At 43.8% G+C, this 25309-nt stretch overlaps 1 protein-coding gene across 2 annotated transcripts in view; it reads left to right on the top strand.

Moving 5' to 3' along the window:
- SLC14A2 (solute carrier family 14 member 2) overlaps window positions 1-25309 on the top strand; it is a 736943-nt gene that overhangs the window by 600404 nt on the left and 111230 nt on the right. The gene's annotated exons all lie outside the window — the stretch shown is intronic.

Genomic DNA, 25309 nt, shown 5'->3' with positions numbered 1-25309 from the left:
TGAGGTAAGGAAGTAATTGGAGAGCAGGTTGAACACTCTAAAGCCTATGCTAAGGAGTTTCTGTTTAATAATAATAATAATAATAATAATGTTATTTGTTAAGCGCTTACTATGTGCAGAGCACTGTTCTAAGCGCTGGGGTAGACACAGGGGAATCAGGTTGTCCCACGTGGGGCTCACAGTCTCACAGAAGTCAATCAGTCAGTCAATCGTATTTATTGAGCACTTACTTTGCATAGATCACTATAATAAGTGCTAGGGAGAATGCAGTACAACAGTATAACAGACACATTCCCTGTCCAAAGTGAGTTTACATTCTAGAGGGGAAGACAGACATTAGTATGAATAAATTACAGTTATGTCCTTAAGTGCTGTGATAGTATGTAAGTGAATGAACAATGACTGGAGCCTTTTGAGGAGTGGGGAGACATGGACTGAACTTTTTTTAGAAAAATGATCTGGGCAACAGAATGAAGTTTGGACTGGAGAGGGGAGGGACAGGAGAGGGAGAAAAACTAACTCAACTTCACAGGATTGGATAGCTAAAGGTCCTTGGTTTTGATGATCGGCAGTTTGAATAAATGTCATGTACAAAGTGTCTTAAAATGGCACCCATTCCCATTTTACATAGGTAATAGCAAATAGGAATTTCAGCCAGACAGTATAGGTGGCAGAAGTAAGGGTGATGATGGTGGAACCTCCCATCAGGAACTACAGGTGAACCTTGAACCCAAGGCTCCAGGACCAGACACCCGCACAGAGCAACTGATTCTAGTACTAGTGCTAGCACTGCCCCACTTACTCTCTCACCTCTGCCAGACATGTTTCTGTTAGGGCATAAAGCTCAACAAGCGAGAAGAAAGGCAGGGGTGGAGCACATTGCAAAGAGCATGTGCTCTCTTGGACGGATATGACAGACCTGCGAAGCAGCATGGCCTAGTGGAAACAGCACGGGCCTTGGAATCAGAAGGCCTTAGGTTCTAATTCTGGCTCCACCACTTGTCTGCTGTGGGACCTTCGACAAGTCACTTAACTTCTCTGGGCCTCAGTTACCTCATCTGTAAAATGAAGATTAAGACTATAAACCCCATGTGAGACGCGCACTATGTCCACCTTTTTTATAGCTTGCATCTACCCCAGAACTTAGTATAGTGCCTGACACATAATAAGCATTTAAAAAATACCACAGTTCTTAGCACTATTATTATTACTGAGATTCGAGATGTCACATGTTATTCCAGGCACCTGGGAGTAACAGGATATCATAGATACCAAATTCACGTGAATCAACAATGTTTCTTCTGGGGGTCCCTAGACTCCCCCACTTGCTCCACAGCCTTTGCATCCCTCTGCTAGTTCCATTTGAACACAGACACAGCTCCCGAGCTGTGAATTTCAGCCACAGAAGTCACAGGGAGAGAGAGGCCAAATGTATCTACGGCCAAAGTCATATCAGGCAAGACAGCTTGAAACTGATTGTCTGGGGAAAAAAATGCACAACTGGCCACCCTAGGTAAGAGCTGCTTGGCCATCAAGAAGAAGTGTGGCCTAGTGAAAAGAGCATGGACCCGAGGATCTGAGTTCTAATCCCAGCTCTGTCTATTATCTGCTGTGTGACCTTGGGCAAGTCATTTAACTTCTCCATGTTTTGGTTCCTCATTTGTAAAATGGGATTAAATCTTCCTCCCTTCTACTTAAACTAATCTCCTCCCCTCTGGACTGTGAGCTCATTGTGGACAGCGATTGTCTCTTTGTTGCTGTTTTGTACTCTCCCAAGTACTTACTACAGTGCTCTGTACACAGTAAGTACTATTAAATACAACTGAATGAATGAATCCTGAAAGGGAGAAGCTTATTGAAGCCTAGATTGAGAAAGCAGATAAAATTAAGGAAAGTATACAAGGGGTGCAAGATCAAGATTTACAAAATTCAAGGCTATATACTATGTCTCCCCCCCCACCTGAACTCCCCCTCCCCCGACACATGACCAAGACTTCCCTACAGTCGTGAAGAATCTTAGCTAACCACTGAAGAAAGGAGATGACTCCATTCTCATCACAGAAAAGGACAAGAATATAGCACAGATGAAAATGATTGCTCAGTGGTCTTCTCTGAACACCTTCCACCTTTGAGAATGAGGTCCTGGGAAGAACAGAGAACTGAGAACAAGAATATTCCTGGAGCTCTGGTAGAGTATTCTGCTTAGGCTTTTAATTTTTTTTAATATTTGTTAAGCACTTTGTGCCAGGCACTTAGTGTTAGGGTAGACACAAGATAATCAAGTTGAACACTGTCCCTGTCCCACATGGCATTCACAGTCTAAATCTCCATTTTCCAGATGAGGTAACTGAGGCACAGAGGAGTGAAGTGACTTGCCCAAAGTCACACAGCAGACAAGTGGTGGAGCTGACATTAGAACCCGGTCTTCTGACTCCCAGTCCATGTTTTATTCCAGTAGGCCATGCTGCTTTCTCTTCTTCCAATTGGTGTGAAACATGGGTCATGTCCAATGCCCTGAGAAGTGTGAATCTGCCAGAGATTTCCAGATTTTTTCTTTTTTGCCAGATTCCATCACCAATATAGCACTATACCTCTAGACTGTAAGCTCGTTATGGACAGGGAGCATGACTGCTAATTCTACTGTATGTACTCTCCAAAGTGATTAGTACAGTGCTCTGCACATAGTAAGCACTCAGTAAATATCATTGGTCAGTGGACTGAATGACTGATTGATAAACCGAGCAGTTTGGATCCATAAAAACCACGCCTGCCCTCTCACAACTCGAAGTTGGTAGACCAAAAGGGGTCCACATCTGATTTGAAAGATTTTAAATGGTCTCTGTTTGGCTCTTTGGATTGCTTGTTCCAAGAGAAGTTTCTGATTTCAGACCCAAGCAGGGCTGAATTTAATTGCACACAGTTTTTCTGGCCCTTCCCATTAGAATTACAAAGAGCTTTTCCTCATCGCTTGGGCAATTTCTAGTTGAATTAAGACTGTCTGCAGCAGTTGCTGTCGTCCAGAGAGCTTACCAGTATACTCTAGTATTCCAGGGAGAGATAGGCTGGAGAGGGGATTTGTATATTCTGAGTCTGGAGGAGGTTTGAGTTTCCTCTATGACAGGAACTCATTTGCCGGCCTTTTGTTCTTCAAGAGTTTTATTTTGTTCTCAAACCTCATCAATCAGTCAGGAAATCTTTTGTCTTCTGACTCCATTCCTTTGGTTCACTTAAGGAGCCTAAATATTTGAGAATGGTTGGGGGATGGGAGGGTAGGAGGGAGAAGCGGAAAATGGAGTTGGTTAGCTTTTCCTTCCTAAAGAAATTCCACATTGTTCCAAGGTGGTCAGTGATGAAAAGATTTCCTGCTCCTTTCCCCAACTTTCCCTCACCCCAGATGAAATATAATCCATATTTCACAATCCTCTCAGATGCTCAATGTAGGGGTTTGCTCTGCTGGACCCAAGGCAGAGGGGAAAACCATAGGAGAACCAACAGCTTTCTGCATACTTTCTCCTGTCCAGGAGCAGGCATAATATAATAATAATAATAACTGTGGTATTTGTTAAGGGCTTCTATGGCCAGGCACTGTACTAAGCTCTGGGGTAGATATCAGACAATCAGATTGGAGAGAGTCCCTGTCCCACATAGGGTTCACAGTCTTAGTCCCCATTTTACATGAGGTAATTGAGGCACTAAAAAGCTAAATGGCTTGCCCAAGGTCAACCAGCAGACAAGTGGCAAAGCTGGGATTAGAACCCATGTCCTTCTGACTCTCAAGCACTAGACCACAGTGTTTCACAGTGATATTGATTTATGCAACCAGAGGTGTAATATTGTGCCATTTTTAAGGCCTGATTATTCATGATATTAGGTGAGCCATGATGACAGCTTGATGATTTAATACACAGTTTGACAAATGGCCACCCACCACTCTGGAACCACACCGCAGAATTGGACCTTGCCCAGGCCCAGTGACTCATCTTTCAAATCCTCCAGCCTGCAGAAAATCAGACTTTTGAAAATTAGGCAGTGTTCCTGGAGACCAGTAAGCTTTTTTTTTTTAACATTGCTTATTAAGTGCTTACTATATGCCAGGGACTGTCCTAAACCCTAGTGAAAACACATGAAACAAGAAAATCATATCAGACCCAATCCATGTCCCACATGGGGCTCAAAGTCTTAATCAGCATTTTACAGATGAGATAACTGAGGCAGAGAAGTTAAGTGACTTGCCCACAGTCACACAGTAGAGAAGTTTCAGAGCCAGGATTAGACCTTTGTAGGCCCGGAATCTGTCTACCTACTGTTATATTGTACTCTCCCAAGCCCTTAGTACAGTGCCCTGCATGCAGTGAGCACTCAATAAATATGACTACTTGATTGATCCATTAACTTCCTTTTCTTCATTGGTTTGTTTTCATGGGAAACAAAGCTTGAATCTACTCAAGCAGAGTACCCAGATATCAGAGGTTTCAAATTCATACTGGCCATGAATATCTCTCATGTGCTTAGTCCAGTGTTCTGTGAACACACTAAGTGCTCAATAAATACCAGTCATTGGTCAGGTTGCATTTATTGAGTTCTTACTATGCGCCAAGCACTGTACTAAGAACTTGGGGGAGTACTATGTAAGAGTAAACAGACACATTCCCTGCCCATAGAGAAATTACAGTCTAGACAATGAGCGTACATTGATACCTGGACAATTTGGACCATACCCAAAATATCCAGATAATTCAGGCCAAGCTGTATTTGTGGGATTTAAATAATCCTCTGGGAGATCTGGATGCTTATGTTAGATAGATGCTGGATGATAATGATGGCAATTGTTAAGTGCTTACTATGTACCAGGCACTGTACTAAGTAAGCCCTGAGGTGGATAAAAGCAAATCAGGTTGGATACAGTCCCTGTCCCTAATGGGGCTCACAGTCTCAATCCCCATTTTTCACATGAGGTAACTGAGGCCCAGAGAAGTGAGGTGACTTGCCCAAGGTCACACAGCAGACAAGTGGCAGAGTCAGGATTAGAATCCATGACCTTCTGACTCCCAGGCCCATGCTCTATCCATTATGCCATGCTGCTTCTCTTGGATTCTCCATATCTAATGCAGTAATTCTCCAAGTAGGAATCATGGGAAAGTTGTCATATGGCAGTATCACGAGCAGCTGGAATCTTTAAAACAACCTCTCTTAGCTCTCCAATTACAAGAGCCACAGGGTTTGTTGGGGCAAAGCTGTAGTCCTCAAGGACGAGGCTTCATTGTTAGGTTTACTCCTTTGCTCCATGAAATCCAGAGTTGATTATACCTGGCCATCAAACTAAGGGAAAAACAATCAATCAATTGATGGCATTTACTAAGTGCTCCCTATGTGCAGAGCACTGTAGTGAGCACTTGGAAGATACAATAGAGTTGGTAGCCTCTATCCCTGCTCAAGAAGCTCACAGTCAAAATAGAGGAGCTTCCAGCTGAGTGGGAAATTGAGCTCCATAGAAGATGTTCAGATTGGGCAGGAGTGTTGATGATTGTGGGTGAAGGCAATACAGGTTCTCTGGCTAAACAGGATTTTTGTAGTGCAGTGCAGTTTGGAAAGCTATTTGCAAAGCTGAAATAACCCATTTTAAAAACCGCCGAAATCCAAAACCTCTTCCCTGCCTTATTGGAGAAACTTCTTAATAGTCTAGAATTATTCCTCACTTTTTTCCTTAAAAACCAAACCCATTCAAGCCCCACCACTAAATCTGAACTCCAAATCCAGCTTTGGGAGCTGGTGGAGCCCTGTATTTTTGTTGAGGTCCCAGGAGGTTGCAACTATTATCTCCTAGCAAGTAATGGGGGGCTTACACCCCAACCTGATTCTAGTTTGTCATCTGCCTGACTCTCTGGTAAGTGACACTCAGGTTCTGTCAGAATTCTTATTGTCTTTTGTTGACTAGGGCAGTGTTGACTAGTCCCTGTTTCCCAACTCCTCGGGCACCTCTTACAGAAACTCCTCCCTATAGGCTTTAAGGCAGTCAATCTCCTTGCCCCCTCCTATCCTACCTTCTTGATTTCCTACTATGACCCAGCCCAAACATCTCATTCCTCTAATGCCAGTGAGTCGACTGACTCTCACCCCTGATCTCTCACCCATGTGCTGCTTCTGGCCTGGAATGCCCTTCCTCACCATATCTGACAGATGAGCACTCTCCCCACCTTCAAAGCCTTATTGAAGGCGCATCTCCTTCAAGTGGCCTTCCCGGACTAGGCCCTCATTTCCTCTTCTCCCACTCCCCTCTGCATCTTACTTATATTTGGATTTGCACTCTTTATTCACTCCTCCCTCAGCCCCACAGCACTTATGTGCATATTCATAATTCATTAATTCTAGAGCTTATCCTCTAGACCGATAAGCTTGTTAAGGGCAGGGAACATGTCTACCAACTCTGTTATACTGTACTCTCACAAGCACTTAGTTCAGTGCTCTATACACAGTAAGTACTAAATAAATATGAATGACTGATTAGGGCCAGCATTGGATTAACCTCAACACTGACCCAGGATTAATGGATATTTCAGGGAGTTCCATGTGAACATGATGTCATTTTACCATGTCACTTATATTGACACTGGAGGGACCTCCCGGATTCAATCTTGAATGAATGGAGCTCTGCAAAAAACCCCCTCCATCTTCACCCAGGCTCCCCACTCAAGCTCTACTAACCCAGTGGGGTGGATTGCTCATATGTATGCTCTGGATGCTGCTGCCATTTTCAACTGCTACTCCCCCTTTAACTAGCCTAATTAATAGGACTATTAGCCGCTGCAAATAGGTTTTAGCCCCAGGACAAGTGCTTTCTCTGGTAGATCTCCACCCTGATCAGTTTATGCTGTCTTAGCCAAGGGCATTTAGAGCAGGGGGAAGAAAAGAGAGAGCGGATTAAGAGATGATTCTCCCACAAAACCTTCTTATCCTGAAGATCTTGGGACATTCACCCTTTCCCAGCATCCTGAAGTTGCCCCGGATCCTCTGATCCAGTTTGACTGGGTCCTTGTTTCCCCAGAGCTGGGAGGAGTGGGTCTCAGCTTCCATGCAACTCCTGCAGTCTGAAAGCTGTGACTCTTGGGTGGCTCCTGCACCTAGGAATTGCAGACTTCTCATAAGTCTTGCCTGCTGGGGGCTGCAGCTTCCCCTGTAACTCCTTTTGTGCCTCCTGAAGCAGCGTGGCCTGATGGATAGAGCATGGGCCTAAGAGTCAGAGGCACCTGGGTTCTAATCCTGACTCCACCACTTGTCTGCTGTGTGACCTAGGACAAGTCATTTCACTTCCCTATGACTCAGGTCTCTCATCTGTAAAATGGGGATTAAGACCTTGAGACCCATGTGGGACAGGGACTGTGTCCAACCCGATTAATCCTGGTGTGGGCAGGAATTGTCTCTCTTTATTGCTGAATTGTACTTTTCAAGTACTTAGTACAGTGCTCAGTGCTCAATAATGAACTGAATGAATGAATGACCTTGTATCTTTCCCATAGCTTAGAACAGTGCCTGAGACATATTAAGCGTTTAACAAATACCATCATCATCATCCTTACTCCATCCCTGAGAAGCAGCATGGCTCAGTGGAAAGAGCCTGGGCTTCAGGGTCAGAGGTCATGGGTTCGACTCCTGGCTCTGCCACTTGTCAGCTGTGTGACTGTGGGCAAGTCACTTAACTTCTCTGTGCCTCAGTTACCTCATCTGTAAAATGGGGATTAACTGTGAGCCTCAGGTGGGACAACCTGATGACCCTGTATCTACCCCAGTGCTTAGAACAGTGCTCTGCACATAGTAAGTGCTTAACAAATACCAACATCATTATCCCTGGCAGCAGGGTCACTGCCTGATGGGAAACACATTCCAACAGGCAGCACTAGAGGGTGGGTTAGGTGAGAGCAGCAGTTGGAGTTGAGGAGGCAACTCTTGCATTACGGGGCATATTTTGAGATACTCAAGGTCTCTCCCTTATCCCACCACCCTCCCTGCTCCCCTCCCCCCCAGCCCCAGCTTCACCTTCTTAGATGCACAGCCTTCAAAGGCTAATTAAAAGCACTTCTCCTCCAAGAGACCTTCCCCAACTAACCCCTCACGTCCTCTTCCCCCAGGCCTCTCTGTGTCACCCTTACACTTGGCTTTTCACCCATAGTTCACCCCAGCCCCACAGCGTTTAGGTACACATCCATAAATTATTTACATTAGTGTCTGGCTCCCCTTCTAGGCTGTAAGCTTCTTCTGGGCAAGAAGAGATGATTATCTCTGTACTGGCCGAGGGCACTTGGTACAGTGCTCTGCACACAGTAAGCACTCAGTAAATATGACTGATTGTGGTGAAAAACTGGGCACCCTCATTGACCAAGTGTAGCAACCCTCACGTCCATTGGAGGGTTCGATAGTGGGGATGAGAGAGAAGACTGTCCAATGATCAGAAATAACTCTTAGAATCACCGTGTGCAAAACTAAAGGGTACATCTCTCAATTCTCTCTTGGGGTAAACTCACTGAGAAGGGGCTTCTGGAATTTTATTTTCCCAGTGCAGTCAACTTCGCCTCTATGATATATGTCAGAAAACACCTTTGTTAAGATTTGGATTAATTTCATTATCATTAACAGAAATAAGGATAATCAATTTATTCTACATTCATCCATCCAAATCTTCTAAAACTTCATAAAAAATACCGCCAAATTGTAAGACAGTTAGGAACTATCATAGACCATCTAGACCATCCCCCTGTCTCCAAGTGGGCTTCATGTAAGTCTTTAAGATTCCCCAGGGAATGAGATTCCAACCATGGCCTGTCCTGGTGGTTCTCAGGAGATCATGTACAGTCCAAAGCAAAATGCTTCAGCACAAACCCAAGTGTGGCTCTGGGGGTAAGATTGTCTCTCTAGACTGTAAGCTCATCATGGGCAGGGAATGTGTCCATTTATTGTTATTTCATACTCTCCTAAGCACTTAGTACAGTGCTCTGCCCACAGTAAACACTCAATAAATATGATTGAATGAATGAATGGATTAAGGAGACCAAGAGCAGCAGCAGGGAAACTCTGGCCAAGACTGGTATGGTCTGCAGGGTCAATGACAGTATGAGCCAGTAGGCAGGCACACATTAATCTCTCCCCCTTCAAAGCCTTACTGAAGGCACATCTCCTCCAAGAGGCCTTCCCTGATTAAGCCCTCCTTTTGTCTCTCCCACTCCCTTCTGCGTCACCCTGACTTGCTCCCTTTATTCATCCCTCCTTCCAACCCCACAGCACTCACGTACATATCAGTAATTTATTTATGTATATTAATTGTCTGTCTTCCCCTCTAGACTTAAGCTTGTTGTGGGCTGGGATTGTGTCTGTTTATTGTTGTACTCTCCCAAACGTTTAGCATAGTGCTCTACATATAACAAACGCTCAATTAATACAGTTGAATGAATGAACTGCCACTGATGCTGCCTCCACAAGCTGCTTCAGCCCACGTCTAGGATTTTTACTGCTGCTCCTCATACCCAGCCTGATGGGACCACTTGTCTCTTATCTGGAAGCCCAAGCAGAGCTTAGTGCATTCTCCAAAGGCAATAAAGCTGTGTAGCTAGTGGCAATAATAATAATAATGATAGTGGTATTTGTTGTAAGCGCTTACTCTGTTCTGTGCTGAGCACTGTACTGAGTGCTGGGGTAGAAATAAGTTTTTCATATTAGATACAGACCCTGTCCCGCATGGGGTGCACAGCCCTAATCCCCATTTTACAGATGAGGTAAATGAGGCATAGAGAAATTAAGTGACTTGCCCAAGAACCAGAAGACAAGTGGCAGAGCTGGGATTAGAACCCAGGCCCTTCTGACTACCAGGCCTGTGTTTTATCCACTTGACTATGTCGCTTCTCTATGCTGTTTGGGGGTCAGGGGAAGTCCCAAGGCTACAACATGCTCCTCAGTAGCGTGGAACTCTAGTTTTAGTGGGAGCTAATTTGTTAATAGTGATCATTATTATTATAACTGTGGTATTTGTTAAACACTTACTGTACCTAGCACAGTTCTAAGCACTGCGATAGAAACAAAGCACTTAGAATGGACACTGTCTCTGTCCCACATGGGACTCACAGTTTTAATCCCCATTTTACAGATGAAGTAACCAAAGTACAGAGATGTTAAGGTTAATTCCCCTATCCAATCCACCTCATACAAATTGGAACAACAATGATGATGTTAAGCAGCTGCAAATTTTAGATAACAGCTGTTTCTTACCTAAAGACTTGGATTCCCCTTCTTCAGAGAAGCAGCGTGGCTCAGTGGAAAGAGCACGGGCTTTGGAGTCAGAGGTCATGAGTTCAAATCCCAGCTCTGCCACTTGTCAGCTGTGTGACTGTGGGCAAGTCACTTAACTTCTCTGTGCCTCAGTTACCTCATCTGTAAAATGGGATTAAGACTGTGAGCCCCACGTGGGACATCCTGATTCCCCTGTGTCTACCCCAGTGCTTAGAACAGTGCTTGGCACATAGTAAGCGCTTAACAAATACCAACATTATTATTATTATTCTCCATCGCCCATCCATTCCAGTGGCATTTCCATGGAAGGAGGATCTCACTCTACTATGCAGTAGTGGAGTGAGGGATCACCTCATGCATTTCATACTACATTGTCCCAGGTCCATCAGGGAGGTAGAGGCACTAAAGGGATTCAGAGGGATTACAGTTTTCCCACCCTGAGGAACATGGAGGGTTTCTAGAGGGCACAAGGAGAGCAAGGAACATAAAGTTGGAACATTTTTCCTATGAGGAAAGACTAAAGTGAGTGAGTTTGCTTAGATCAAAGGAGAGAAGGCTGAGGAACGATTTAACTGTCTTGGAGAAGAGGAGGGTTGAGGGTGAGGTTTAGGTTGAGGATGTTGAGGATAATGTCGATTGCTCCTCATTTCTGCTATTATCGGGGCAAGTGGAAACAGTTTTCAGTCACAATAGGAGGGATTTAGATGACGTGCAAGGGAGGACCTCCTGAACCAGGTTTTATGTCCTGATGCAGGTTATCAAATTATTGAGAAGCAGTGTGGTCTAGTGGGAGAGCACGGGCTTGGGAATCAGACAATCTGGGTTCTAATCCAGGCTTTGCCACTTAACTGCATTATGACCTCGGGCAAGTCACTTAAATTCTCTGTGCCTCAGTTACCTCATCTGTAAAATGAGGAGACTGTGAGACTGTAAGCCCTATGTGGGACAGGAACCATGTCCAATCCATTTATTCTGTATCTATCTGATTATTCTGTATATACAGAGCCTGGCATATAGTACACTCTTAACAAACACCATTAAAAAAAATCCTTCCCAGGGACACATGCAGAAGAGTTGGGATTGATATGGGAAGGATTTTATACATCTAGGAAGGGGTCAGAGCCTGCCCTAAACTCATGAGGGTCACTTGATGGAATGACTGTAGAAACAGAGAGAGGCATATCTGTCTCTGAGATGCAGACTCCTGATTGAAAAACTCTTTGGTGATTAGGGAATGCAGAAAGAGTTGAGGGAAACTGGTATTTCAAGATGCATCCATCACATCGATGTATTCGAGAGCTCCAGTGAGCTGGGTCTCAGGATACTCACTTGAATGAAATAATACATTTTCCAGTTATAGAGAATGGTAACCAGGAGCAACTACTCACTTTAATTAGGTGGAGGTCTAATTAAAACTTCAAGGCATTAGGTTGTGCAGACCTGAGAAAAAGGCAGTGGGAGCTTCTTTATTCCCTGCTCTTCAGGGGATCCTGCATCCTCTCCCCGTAGAATAAAGACTTCAGGTGCAGAAATGTGGGGCCGATCATTTTCCTCCATCTGAATTCATATTCCAGTCTGGTTTCCCTTAGGATCCTCTCACCCAAGCGAGACCGGGCCAACCCCGTGGATCTCAGACATGGGACATTAGACAAGCCCCTGGAGAGATGGATGCATCTCCAATGGGTCTTTGGCCATTGGGGATATTCCATTTCCCACTAATTGGGATTTTTTTTACACAGAGTCAGGAAAGGGCAAGTGATCAACTTGGCAGCTTTGAAAAAAGGAAGCAGCTCATCATGAAATCTTCAGAAGAAACAAAGTTAAAACACATAGAAAAGACTCACTTTCCTTCCGGCAATCAGGAGCCCTTGTCTGGTTCTCCTAGTTGCATGTCCACCCCTGGCCCCTGCTTTCTTTTTCTCATGCTGAGGGTCACGCTTTCTTTTTTTTAGATGCCACCTATGAGCTAATTATCTGAAAAGTAAAAGAACAGAAACCAAAGTCAGAGCTCTGAGGTCTCCAGACAACCGCTTTACTCTGGAAAGACGATGAGACTGCAGAATGATTCTTCAGGACAGCAATGGTGTTGCCTGTCAGAATCCCTTAAGGAGCCATACATCCTTTCTGGCACCCGGCACTCTTCCCAGGATGGTTGGTCTGGATCTCATCAGCGGCATTCTCCCTCCTGCTCCCTAGACTACCCTCAAGAAAAGGGAACAAATTTTTTTCTGGAGGTTGGAGAAACAGTGACAGCTTATCAGTCCTGCTCCAAGTGGCTTCCCTCCTGGGAAGTAAATAGCTCCCATTTGGAGAGGATGAGAAAGCGGGGAGGATAAACAACAAAAAAAACCCCCTCTTTTGGCCAAGTTCACACTTGTAACGATCCAGATAATTCACACACTTTGGTCTCAATTGTCTGAATATTTTGACTCCCCCCCACCCCACCCCATGAAATATATTTTCCCTCTGATTGTAATTTAGATGCTGAGGCTGTGGATAAATTGTTAATAATAATTATGGTATGGTACTTCTGTTCTAAGATCTGGGGTAGATAAAAGTTAATCAGGTGAGACAGTTCCTGTCCCACATGGGGCTTACACTCATTCCCATTTTAAAGATTAGATAACTGAGGCACAGAGAAGTGAAGTAAGTTCCCCAAGATCACACAGCAGATGTGTGCTGGAACCAGAATAAGAACCCAGGTCCTTTTGACTCCCAGGCGTGTGCTGTATCAACTAAACCACACTGTCATCCCTTGCTCCAGAATGGACCCGCTGCTACTGCTGCCATGACCGCCACCACCTCTATTCTCCAGGGTTTCTGAAAGGAAGTTCTATGTGTTGTCCCCTCATGCCAAAAACCCTTTCTGTAGAGGCAGCCTCCGCATCCTGAGTAAGTAACTAGACTGGCAGTGGAGACAGGAGTGGGATAGTCCACTGAAGAATACATAATCACAGAAGTGTTTTTTTCACAGGAATCAGTTTGACAGGACTGACCTAATCTGTCAGGGAGCATTTCATCCTGGTAGATGATGCCAGAGATTGGGACCAAATTGGTCTTTAAATTCTCCAGGATCCTTTTACCCCAACTTGTATCTCAGTTTGAGTTATCTCCCCTTTCCCCATCTCCAAAGCCCTACTAAAATCATATCTCCCCCAAGTGGTCTACTCCACCTAACCTCTCATTTCCTCCTGCCACCCACCCCCATTTCATCCTGTCTTAGGCATCACTTGGGTCTGTAGGCTTTAAGCTTTGATACTCACTCCACCTTCAGTCCCACAGGCACTTGCGTACTTAGCCCAACTCTGCTGCTTTCCTTTTCCCGTAACATCTTTTAATGTCTCTCTTCCCAAACTAGACTGTAAGTTTCTTTAAGGCAGGGTTCATGTCTATGAACTCTATTATATTGTACTCTCCCAAGAACTTAGTACAGTTCTCTGGGCACAATAAGTTTTTAATAAATGCCACTAATTACTTGACTGATTGAATCTAGTGGAATATGATCGAGAGTCATTTAAAGCCAGTCAGACAACGCTATTTATTGAATGTCAATGTTGCAGGACACACCAACTACCCAGTCATTTTCTGATATCTGTGCTTAGTACAGTGCTTTGCAAACAGTAAGCGCTCAATAAATATGGTAGAAATGAATGAATGTAGAACAGATCCAGACTTGGACATACCATAGTTCTGAATGTCAATAAATCCCTATTGAGAAAATTTTGAACTTCTGGTAGTACTGTAAGTGATTAATAATAATAATAATGTTGGTATTTGGTAAGCGCTTACTATGTGCAGAGCACTGTTCTAAGCGCTGGGGTAAACACAGGGGAATCAGGTTGTCCCACGTGGGGCTCACAGTCTTAATCCCCATTTTACAGATGGGGGAACTGAGGCACAGAGAAGTTAAGTGACTTGCCCACAGTCACACAGCTGACAAGTGGCAGAGCTGGGATTCGAACTCATGGGCCCTGACTCCGAAGCCCTTGCTCTTTCCACTGCACCACGCTGCTTCCTCAGCGTGGATTAGAGGAGTCGAAGTGTAAATGAGAATACTGTAGAGATCAACAAAGGTATAAAATGAACAGATGCTGACAGACAGGTCTTTCTCTTTGAATGAAGTAATTCTGCAACTTTCTAAATGTTGTTTGTAGTACCTTTCAGTCCAATAATTTTGTATGGTCATTTTTTTATTTTGTTAAAAAGGTATGCCAAAATTTAGTACAAATAAAAAAATGCATTACCTAGAATAATTACAGTATGTCTATAAATAATGTATATATATGTATATTTCTAGAGAGAGATAATAAATATATATATATATAAATAATTTATTATTTGTTTACCGTAATGTCTGTCTCTCCCTCTAGATGGTAAGCTTGTAGTGGACAAGAAACTTGTCTATCAACTCTGTTGCACTGTACTCTCCCAAGTGCTTAATTCAGTGCTCTGCACACAGTAAGTGCTCAATAAATACCACTGACTGATTGCTATGACCCATGATACAACCAGGTCATTTTCCTTAAAATTTTGTTGCATGTTAAATGGTTGTATTATCAGCTACATTTTCCAGAAAATTACATGCACTCAGGAGCAATTTCCAAACCAGCCTCAAGGTAATTGGTGAGCCTGTAAGCCAGTAAAAATATAATGCAAATCCCACCTAATTGCGCTTCCCCTGACCCACCTCATCCCCTCCACTGACCCTAGTGGCTTGCTTATACCTCCCTGTACCCCAACTCTCTGCATAGTACAGTGCCCTGCTCAGAGTAAGCACTCAATAAATATGACTGACTCCGTCCCCCTGCCTTTGTCCCTAGTTTTTCCCACAGCCCCCATTGCAAATTTTTTTTTCCTTGGTTTGAACTTTAATCATAGCAACATGTGGTGACAGCAATAGTTTGGGAGAGGAGTGGGCTGTCACCCCATCCCTCTCTAGTCCTTCCTTGCCCCTGTTCCCTTGGCTTTGGCTTTGGCAAGGAGTCAGGTCTTTATGCTAGGAAGGGGAGGGATGGTAGCAACAGCTGCTATAAAGTTCAAACAAAGAACAAAATGCAGGAATGTGTGTGTGAGGATGAAAAGGGAGGCAAAGGAGCCAAATTCAGGGTGCAAAGAGGGGCTGGTCAGGAAATTCAGTGGGAATGGGGGAGGCTGAGGGGAGGAGGGGAGGACATTGATTTACCTGTAGTGATTGGAAATTTAAAAAAAAAAAACCTGTGCTACGATCAAGTCACCAGTCATTGAGTAGAATGCAAACAATTTTCTGGCCATTCAGTGAAATCTATGTCAGTTATTTTCCTTTCTGGCTTTGGTGGTTCAGGTCACTGCAGTTTATGAACAACTTTAAGAACGGTTAAACATGACTGAAATTGATTTTATTTAATTGGGTTTGGTATGTGGTCAAAAGCCCTCCACTTTGTAGCTCCCGATAAAAACAATCTCAAACTGATATCGCAAAGGACCCATATTTCAGCAATTCAAAACAAATTTCATCTTCCAGATTCCCAGCATCTTAAACCCAGGCGACTTATCTCTTCCATTACCTCAATCAAGCTGTGGAGTTGTCAGTCGAAGAGCACTTTGGCAAATTGGCTGCAAATATCTCAACGGTTCTGCTTTGTGCTTCCAAAATACACAAATGACTTAATATGCAACTGATGCAACCTCCAGTGGCTTATTTTCTGATGCTCAAAACTCAGTTTACAAAACTGATTTGAAGGGAGCAGCATGGCTTAATGAATAGAGCATTGGCCTAGGAGTCAGAAGGACCTGGGTTCGAATCCTGTCTCTGCCACATGTCTGCTGTGTGACCTTGGGCAAGTCACTTAACTTCTCCGTGCCTCAGTTACCTAATCTGTAAAATAGGAATAAGAGTTTGAGCGCCATATGGGACAGGAACTGTGTCCAACCTGATTAAAGTATATCTACCCCAGAGCTTAGAACAGTGCTTGGTACATAGTAAGCACTTAACAAATACCATAATTATTATCAAGAGAGGGGAGAAACAGATTGGAGTCTCACAGTTCACTTCCCTAGTCCCGACAACCTCTGTTTCTTCCAGCCTAAATCTAGGGAAGGAGAGGTTGGTGCTTATGGTGGAGGGTAGGGTTTGATGGAAGGAGAAGGGAGAGGGACTGTCCATTGCTAGATTGTAACATCCTTGAGGGCAGAAACTGTGACTATCTACTCTCCCAAGCACTCAATATAGTGCTCTGCTCACAGTAAACACTCAATAGATACCACTGAATGGTTGCTAATCCAACTGTCAAAAGGGCAGGAGAGCTGTTTGCTGGTCCCCCCTAGCCTGGCTCTGCTTTCCATTGAATTTGAATCTCTTACTTGGCTCCCACCTGAGCTCTCCAGCAGAGTGGCGGGAAGCAAGTAAGTTGAATAATTTCAACCCCGCAGATACCGCCTAATACCTTGGCTCAGATTTGTTTGTGTGGAGAGACTATCAGGTCACACACCTGCTGTTAGGCTGGTTTAGAAAGGCTATGGCATGCTCAAGAAAAATTTATGGGTGAACCCGTCCCTTTAACAAATACATTCCGCACAAGCATTTGATATCGATTACTTTTTGAGATCAGTATCCCATAAGGAACTTTTAAAAGGCTCTGGGGCTGGAAACTCTCAGCCTCCTTTCCTCACACAGTCGAGCCATTAAGGCAAATAGTTACAGTCCTGTTCTGGCATTCATTCCCAGACCTTTGAGGCCTTCCTCCTTGAGGGAAGCCTGCCTTTCCAGTTCTTTCGCAGGTCCTCATTCAATCAATCAATCAACTAAGGAAACAGCCTGGCCTAGTGTAAAGACCCTGGGCATGGGAGTCGGAAGACTGGGTTCTAAACCTGGATCTGCCAATCATTTGCTGTATGGCGTTGGACAAGTAATTTAACCCTGTGCCTCAGTTACCTCAGCTGTATAATATGATTCAATACCTGTTCTGCTTCCTACTTAGACTGTGAGCCCTATGCAAGATAGAGACTGTGTCTGACCTAATTAACATGTACCTACCCCATCGCTTAGAACAGTGTTTGATGCATAGTAAGTGCTTAACAAATACCATTAAAGGAAATCAATTAATGGTATTTATTGAGCCTCAACTGAGTGCAGAGCACTGTACTAAACACTTGAAAAATTACCACAGAACAGGAGACTGTTTCCCCACCTACAAGGAATTTATACTCTAAGGGGAATGACAGATATAAAAATATTTACAAACATGGTCATTAGTAAAGATGAATTGACTGTATAATTGATTACACATCCATCTCCAAGTGCTTAGGAAAGATATGCAAGAATATGTAAGTGCTAGAGGTAGCTGATCAATTAATCAGTGATATTTATGAAGTGTTTTCTGGGTGCTGAGCACTGTATTAAGCATTTGGGAGATCTCAACACAATAGCATTGGTAGATACAGTCCCTGTCCACAAATAGCTTACAGTATAAATGGGGAGATAAGCATTAAAATAAATTACGGATAAGGATATATGCACTGTGGGGCTGAGGCTGAATATCAGGTTTTCCCTGCTTTCCAGCTGGCACTTGGTGGGGAACTAACCACAGAGAGCCCTTGCAATTCATCACAAGGCAAAGCAACTGGATTACATGGGCTCATCCATAATGCAGGGAATGTTGGTCAGAGCCATCCTCCTTTGGGAGTTCTATTTCTTGACCCCTCGGGAATACCCCCCCCCCCCCCCCCCCCCCCAAGCCTTGTCAACTGCTCTTCACAATCAATCCATTAATGAGTGCTTACTGTGGGCAAAGCACTGTACTAAACCTTTGAGAGAGGACAATAGAGTAAGCAGGCATGATCCCTGCCCACAAGGAGTTTACAATCTAGCAAGGAGCCAACAATCTAGCAATTGGCAAAGTCTTCTTGGGAAGTGTCCCCCTCTCTGGATCTGGACTCGGGCCCTTCATTCATTCATTTCTTCATTTGTATTTATTGAGAACTTACTGTGTGCAAAAGACTGTACTAAGTGCTTGGAAGAGTAGAGTATAACAATAAACAGGCATATTCCCTGCACACAGTGAGTTTACAGCCATTCCATATGCTTATTCAGTCAGTTTTATTTATTGAGTGGTCATTGTTTGCAGAGCACTGCACTAAGTGCTTGGAAAAGTACAATATAACAGTAAGCAGATACCTTCCCTGACTATAATGAGCTTACATTCTAAAGGGTTGACCAGCCCTTCCAAGTGGTTTAGGCATAGTTTTTATTTAGCCGTGTCCACTGTAGACTTGGATATGTACCCTTTAAGCCCCCTGATACTCAACCCAGCCCCACAGTACTTTTATAATTATTCTTATACTCTACTGTTGCCCCTATCCTTATTCCATTTTAATTCAATAGTATTTATTTATTTATTTATTGAGCGCTTACTATGTGCAGAGCACTGTACTAAGCGCTTGGGATGAACAAGTCAGCAACAGATAGAGACAGTCCCTGCCGTTTGACGGGCTTACAGTCTAATCGGGGGAGACGAACAGACAAGAACAATGGCAATAAATAGAGTCAAGGGGAAGAACATCTCGTAAAAACAATGGCAACTAAATAGAATCGAGGCGATGTACAATTCATTAACAAAATAAATAGGGTAACGAAAATATATACAGTTGAGCGGACGAGTACAGTGCTGTGGGGATGGGAAGGGAGAGGTGGAGGAGCAGAGGGAAAGGGGAAAAGGAGGGTTTAGCTGCGGAGAGGTAAAGGGGGGGTGGCAGAGGGAGTAGAGGGAGAAGAGGAGCTCAGTCTGGGAAGGCCTCTTGGAGGAGGTGAGTTTTAAGTAGGGTTTTGAAGAGGGAAAGAGAATAAGTTTGGTGGAGGTGAGGAGGGAGGGCGTTCCAGGACCGCGGGAGGACGTGACCCAGGGGTCGACGGCGGGATAGGCGAGACCGAGGGACGGTGAGGAGGTGGGCGGCAGAGGAGCAGAGCGTGCGGGGTGGGTGGTAGAAAGAGAGAAGGGAGGAGAGGTAGGAAGGGGCAGGGTGATGGAGAGCCTTGAAGCCTAGAGTGAGGAGTTTTTGTTTGGAGCGGAGGTCGATAGGCAACCACTGGAGTTGTTTAAGAAGGGGAGTGACATGCCCAGATCGTTTCTGCAGGAAGATGAGCCGGGCAGCGGAGTGAAGAATAGACTGGAGTGGGGTGAGAGAGGAGGAAGGGAGGTCAGAGAGAAGGCTGACACAGTAGTCTAGCCAGGATATATCTGTCTCCCTCTGTAGTCTGCAACTCCTTGTCGGCAGGGATGCCAACTCTTTTGCATTGTACTTTCCCAAGTGCTTAGACTTTTCATATAGTAAGTGCTCAGTAAGCACTACTGATTGACTGACTGATTGATATAGAGCCCGGCAGTCCTAGCCCAGCACCTGCCATTCGAGTCCAGTCCAGGTCCAAGTTAAACTGGAAATTAGTATATATTAATGTGGAAGTGGCCCAGATGGGAGGTTGCTGGGGGGTAGGGTGACCATTCATCCAATTAGTATCAGACAGTCTGGTTTTCAAGAAGTCCATCCTCTGACCAGTACTAAAAAGGCACTAGATGGCTTTAGGTCTACTGTTTTTATTTTTATGTTTTTACTGCCTTGGCTCCTGCCCCAAGTTCCACCGCTTGGAGATGATGCCCGTGTTTATGTGGATCTGGGTGGGGAGCACAATGGCTCTGCAGTCTGGGAGTGGGTCAGAGTCCCCTGGGGACGTACTCAATGGTTCTGAAGATTTCTGCAAAGCACCTTGGCATGTCTTTTTGATGTCATGCTATTCCATTACATAATCTAAGTAGCCCATGTAGAGTGATGTGCATCTGTGACTTCCGGGATGGCAAGAGGGCATCCAGGACCTCTGAGTGTCATCAGTGGCTACCCCACCTACCAGGCCATCGGTCCATGACAGTCTGGGATATTTCATTTCCTGAATAGTGAGCTCTTTGTTAGAGATGCAGCTTGCCCTAGTGTATAGAGCATAGCCTTGTGAGTCAGAAGGACTTGGGTTCTAAATCCAGCTCTGCCACATGTCTGCTATATGACCTTGGGCAAGTCACCTAACTTCTCTGTGCCTCAGTTATCTCATTTGTAAAATGGTGATTAATGCTGTGTTCTCCATGTGGGACAGGGACTGTGTCCAACCTGATAATCTTGTATCTACCCCAGCGTAAGCAGTACCCCAGTTCACTACCTGGTACATACTAAGGCTTTAACAAATACCATGAAAAAAATAGTCTGCCACTCTCATAAGACTTTTTGTTAATTTTTCTTCACTCTCCTCATTCTCCTGTTGCCACTCATTCTCCTTGTCCTCTCTCACCCCCATATTGCCACAGTTGATCCCTATCTTTCCATCCAATTTGCCACCATACTGGTCCAGGAATGTGGCATTCTCTGGGAGCACCTGGGAACATACAATATAACAGTTGGTAGAAACATTACTCTGTCCACACGAGCTCATAGTCTAGTGGGGAAGACAGCCATGCAAATGAATAAATAAATTATGGATATGTACATAAGTGCTGTGGGACTCAGGGAGGGATGAATAGAGGAAGCAAATTAGAAGGATGCAGAAGGATGTGGGAAAAGAGGAAATGAGGGCTTAGGGAAGCCACTTGCAGAAAATGTGGTTCAATAAGGCTCTGAGAGTGGAGAGAGCAATTGTCTTTTGGATATGAAAAAGGGGGCATTTTAGACCAGAGGCAGGATGTGGTCTCTGGAGATAGACAAGGTCGAGGTACAGTGAGTAGGTTGGCATTAGAAGAGCAAAGTGTGGGGTCTGGGTTGTAGTAGAAGATTGAGGATAGGTAGGAGTGAGGTAAGGTAGGATGGGACAAGGTGATAGAGTGCTTTAAAGCTGATGGTAAGAAGTTTCTGTTTGATGCAGAGGTAGATGGGCAACCACTGGAGGTTAATTCTTGAAGAGCGGGGAAACATGTCCTGAACGTTTTTGTAGAAAAATGATCCTGGCAGTAGAGTGAAGCGTGGACTGGTGTGGGGAGAGACAGGAGGCAGGGAGGTCAGAAAGGAGGCTAATACAGTAATCAAGGCCAGATAGGATTAAGTGCTTGGATTGATGTGGTAACAGCTTGGATGGAGAGGAAAGGGCAGATTTTAGCAATGTTAAGAAGGTGCAAATGAATGAATTTTGTGTTGGATTGAATATGTGGGTTGAATGAGAGAGAAAAGTTAAGGATAACAGCAATGTTACGAGCTTGAGAGAAAGGAAGGATGGTGGTGCTGCTTACAGTGTTGGGAAAGTCATGGGGAGGGTTTGGGTAGTAATATAAGGAGTTCTGTTTTGGACATGTTAAGTCTGACGTATCTGCACAAGTGGAGATATCTTGAAGGCAGGAGCAGATGGGAGACTGCAGAGAGGGAGAGAGAAAAGGGTTTGAGATGTAGATATAGGAGTAATCTGCATAGAGGTGCTAGTTGAAGCCATGGGAGTAAATGAGTTCTCCAAGGGAGTGTGGGTATAGATGGAGAATAGAAGGGGACCCAGAACTGAGCCTTGAGGAACTACCACAGTTAGAGGATGGGAGTCAGAGGAGGAGCCCACAAAAGAGACTCAGAATGAGCAGCCAGAAGAATAAGAGTAGGATGGGGGTTGTTGTAGAATTGGAAGCAGGGTAGCCTAGTGGAAAGAACAAAGGCCTGGGAGTCATAAAACTTGTGTTCTAATCCCAGCTCTCCTACTTGTCTTTTGTGTGATCTTGGACACTTAACTTCTCTGTGCCTCATTTTTCTCATCTGTAAAATGGGGATTAAATCCTACTCCCTCCTTAGACTGTGAGCCCCATGTGGGACAGGGATGCTGTCTGACCTGATTATCTTCTGTCTACCCCAACAGTTAATATAATGATTGGCACCTAGAAAGGATTTAATGAATATAATAATGATAATAATGATCGTGAGGACAGGAGTAGGAGAAAAATTGAGGTATAGAAGATAGTGGGTTGATTCCACCATCTCCTCTACCATATGCATTTTACAGACTACACTCAAATACTTTCCCAAAAAAGGATTTATGAATTATTTAAGTCCTGAAGACACAAACACTCTATTTCCCACAGACTCAGTGTTTCAGAGGAAACATTTTCATAAAAGTGACTCTTCTAGGAGCACAACTCTTCTGTTGTAAGGGGGTTTTAAAGAATGAGCAATTTAAAAGATGAGCTATTCTCTGCAGCTATGTTGCTGAGCCCCCTCTCCTGGCAAGATGGGAACAGAACATGTGTTGATGTACATTCTTCATTTTAAAATCAGAGAATGAATTTTGGACACTTTAGGGTTGACTGCAAGACACCCCAAAGAGGTCCAGAGGAAAATTGAAGGGTTCCTGAGTCAGGCCAGGGAGGCAAGCATTGCTGCTGTCAAGGAGTTAAGAAGAATAACAGTATTGTGGAATACATGCTCATAATCTGGTGGATTTAAAACTGTAGCTTAAGCAATTTTTGGGAAGACCCAGCCACTTCCAACACTTCCCCCACACATTCAGTCAATCAATTGATCATATTTATTGAGCACTTACCATGCAGAGCACTGTACTAAGCACTCGTGAGAGTACAATACAACAATATAACAGAAGCACCTACAGCCAACACCTCCCCCCTTTCCTCTTCTTCCTCTTGTCCCACTCCATTCCGTGTCACCCTCTAGCTCCCTCTATCCTTCCCCCTCCAAGCCCCACAGAACTTATGTACATAACTAATTTTTAAATATATTAATATCAGTCTCCCCCACTCTAGAATGTAAGTGCATTGTGTACAGGGAATGTGTCTGTTTATTGTTGTACTGTACTCTCCCAAGTACTTAGTACAGTGTTCTATTCACTGTAAGCACTCAATAAATACTATTGAATGTATGAATGAATGAACCTCCCATCTCAAAATGGAACTGTCCAAAAGAAAGAGAAAAGCCAAATTTCTGAGCTTCTCAATCTAATCCCCGTCCATGCCCAGGGCCCTTGGGTTCGAAAGAGGCAATGATCTGTTATATTGTACTCTCCCAAGTGCTTAGCACAGTGGTCTGCATTCAGTAAATGTTCAATAAATATGATTGATTGATTGCTCTCATTTGTTCTGCAATAGGACAAGCACTCTTTTTTCAATCCTTAAAACAATTGATTTGGAGCTCTAAGCTTGGATTTAGATTTATTATCTGACTGCTGTTTGATTTGGGTTAGCTTTAATTGAGGTTTTTAGGAATACCCTTGCTCTGTGAGTCCCTAAGAGTCCTAATAGCAGACAAGAGCCATAGAAATAAATCTTATTGTCATCATTAGTCTTATTAAGTGCCAAATAATTACACAAATGAAAAGAGGCATTATAGTGTCATCATCATTTTATTCTATTAGTGCGCAATTACATTCCTTGTTAAACTCCTACCTTGTTCTCTGAGTAAGGTTAAAGCTCTCAAATTAATGAGAATGACTGTATACAAATAAATGCACTTGTCTCAGTACTGTAGCCATCACCATGACATTAAGGGACTAAGCCTACTTAAGTACAAAGCACTATAAAGAAGAAGGAAGGTGATGCTCCTTTGCCTTGAACTCTGAGAGTGTTGTATAGGGATGTGGAAGGTAGGAGATTAATGGATTTTTTTTTTTTACTATAAAAGGGAAGGTTAAGTATAAGCCCAATCAACAAGCGAGGTCAGAGGTGTTGGAGGTGATTTCACTACAGAAGGAGAAGCCTGAGTGGTGCACTAAAAACTGTCTTGAAGTATGTGAAGGGTTAGTCAAGTTCTTCATTTCCACTGAGTTGTTTATGGTATTTGTTAAGTTCTTACTATATGCCAGGCACTATACTAAGGGTTGGGGTATTATTATTATTATGATTACTAAGTGCCTTCAAGTCAATTCTGATTCAAAGAGACTCCATGGATATACTTTCTCCAGAACATCCTGTCCTCTATCATAATCCATAATCATTCTAATGGTTCTTCCGTTATCACTGTTATGTTCTCTATCCATCCAGCTGCTGGTCTGCCTTTTCTACGTTTTCCCTGGACTTTTCCTAGCATTAGTGTCTTCTCCAGGGAATTAGTCCTCCTGATTACGTATCCAAAATGTGTTAATCTAAGTCAAGTTATTTGGCCTTCTAAAGACCACTTCGATTTGATTTGCTCCAAAATCTATTTGCTTGTTTTTTGGGCAGTCCATGATATTCACAAAAGTCCCCAACACCACATTTCAAAAGAATTGATGTTGTTTCTATCCTGTTTTTTCACTGTCCAGCTTTTGGATCCATACATTGTCACTGGAAACACTGTAGAGTTGACAATTTCATTCAGCACAAGATAATCAGTTTGGACACAGTGCATGTCCCACATGAGGCTTACAGACTTAATCCTATTTTACAGATGAGGTAACTGAGGCCCAGAGAAGTGAAGTGACTTGCCCAAGGTCACACAGCAGGCAAGTGGCAGGGAGAGGATTAGAACCCAGGTCCTTCTGACTCCCAGGCGTGTTTTCTATCCACTAGGCCAAGATCCTTCAGAACAAGGGAAAAGGAATCAAAATTGCAAGCTTAGGTTTAGCACAAAGACTGAGAGAATATGAGAAATGTTGAAATTCAACCCAGAGGGAGCAAGTACCCCTTCCCCTAGGTCTTTAGCAGTGAGATAGAGACTGATTTGTTGATGGCCACCTAGGTTTTGATCTGCCTGGAGCTAAGGAAAGGGGCCTGATGACTTTTGAAATTGCATCTTTCCCTTTGGATCTTATGATTATCTCTGCTTCAAACTCAGGTGTGTCTGACATCTTGACCAAAGGCCTTCTAGAGGGCCTGGGGCGATTGCAGCCCAGACTGTGTTGTGATTATTATTATTATTGTTGTTATTGTTGTTATTTCTCAAGTGCTTACTCTGTACCAAGCTCTGTACTAAGCACTGAGTTAGATACAAGATAACCAGGCCACACACAATCCCTATCTCATTTGGCGCTCACAGACTAAGTAGGAGGGAGTAGGATATAATCCCCATTTTACAGATGAGGAAACTGAGGTGCAGAAAAGTTAAGTGACTTGCTCGAGGTCACACAGCC

The sequence above is a fragment of the Ornithorhynchus anatinus genome, chromosome 3, assembly GCF_004115215.2.
Source record: "Ornithorhynchus anatinus isolate Pmale09 chromosome 3, mOrnAna1.pri.v4, whole genome shotgun sequence".
NCBI classification, from domain to species: Eukaryota; Metazoa; Chordata; class Mammalia; order Monotremata; family Ornithorhynchidae; genus Ornithorhynchus; species Ornithorhynchus anatinus.
Note: the sequence above shows the minus strand (reverse complement) of the source record. Positions and strands in the feature narration are given on the sequence as shown.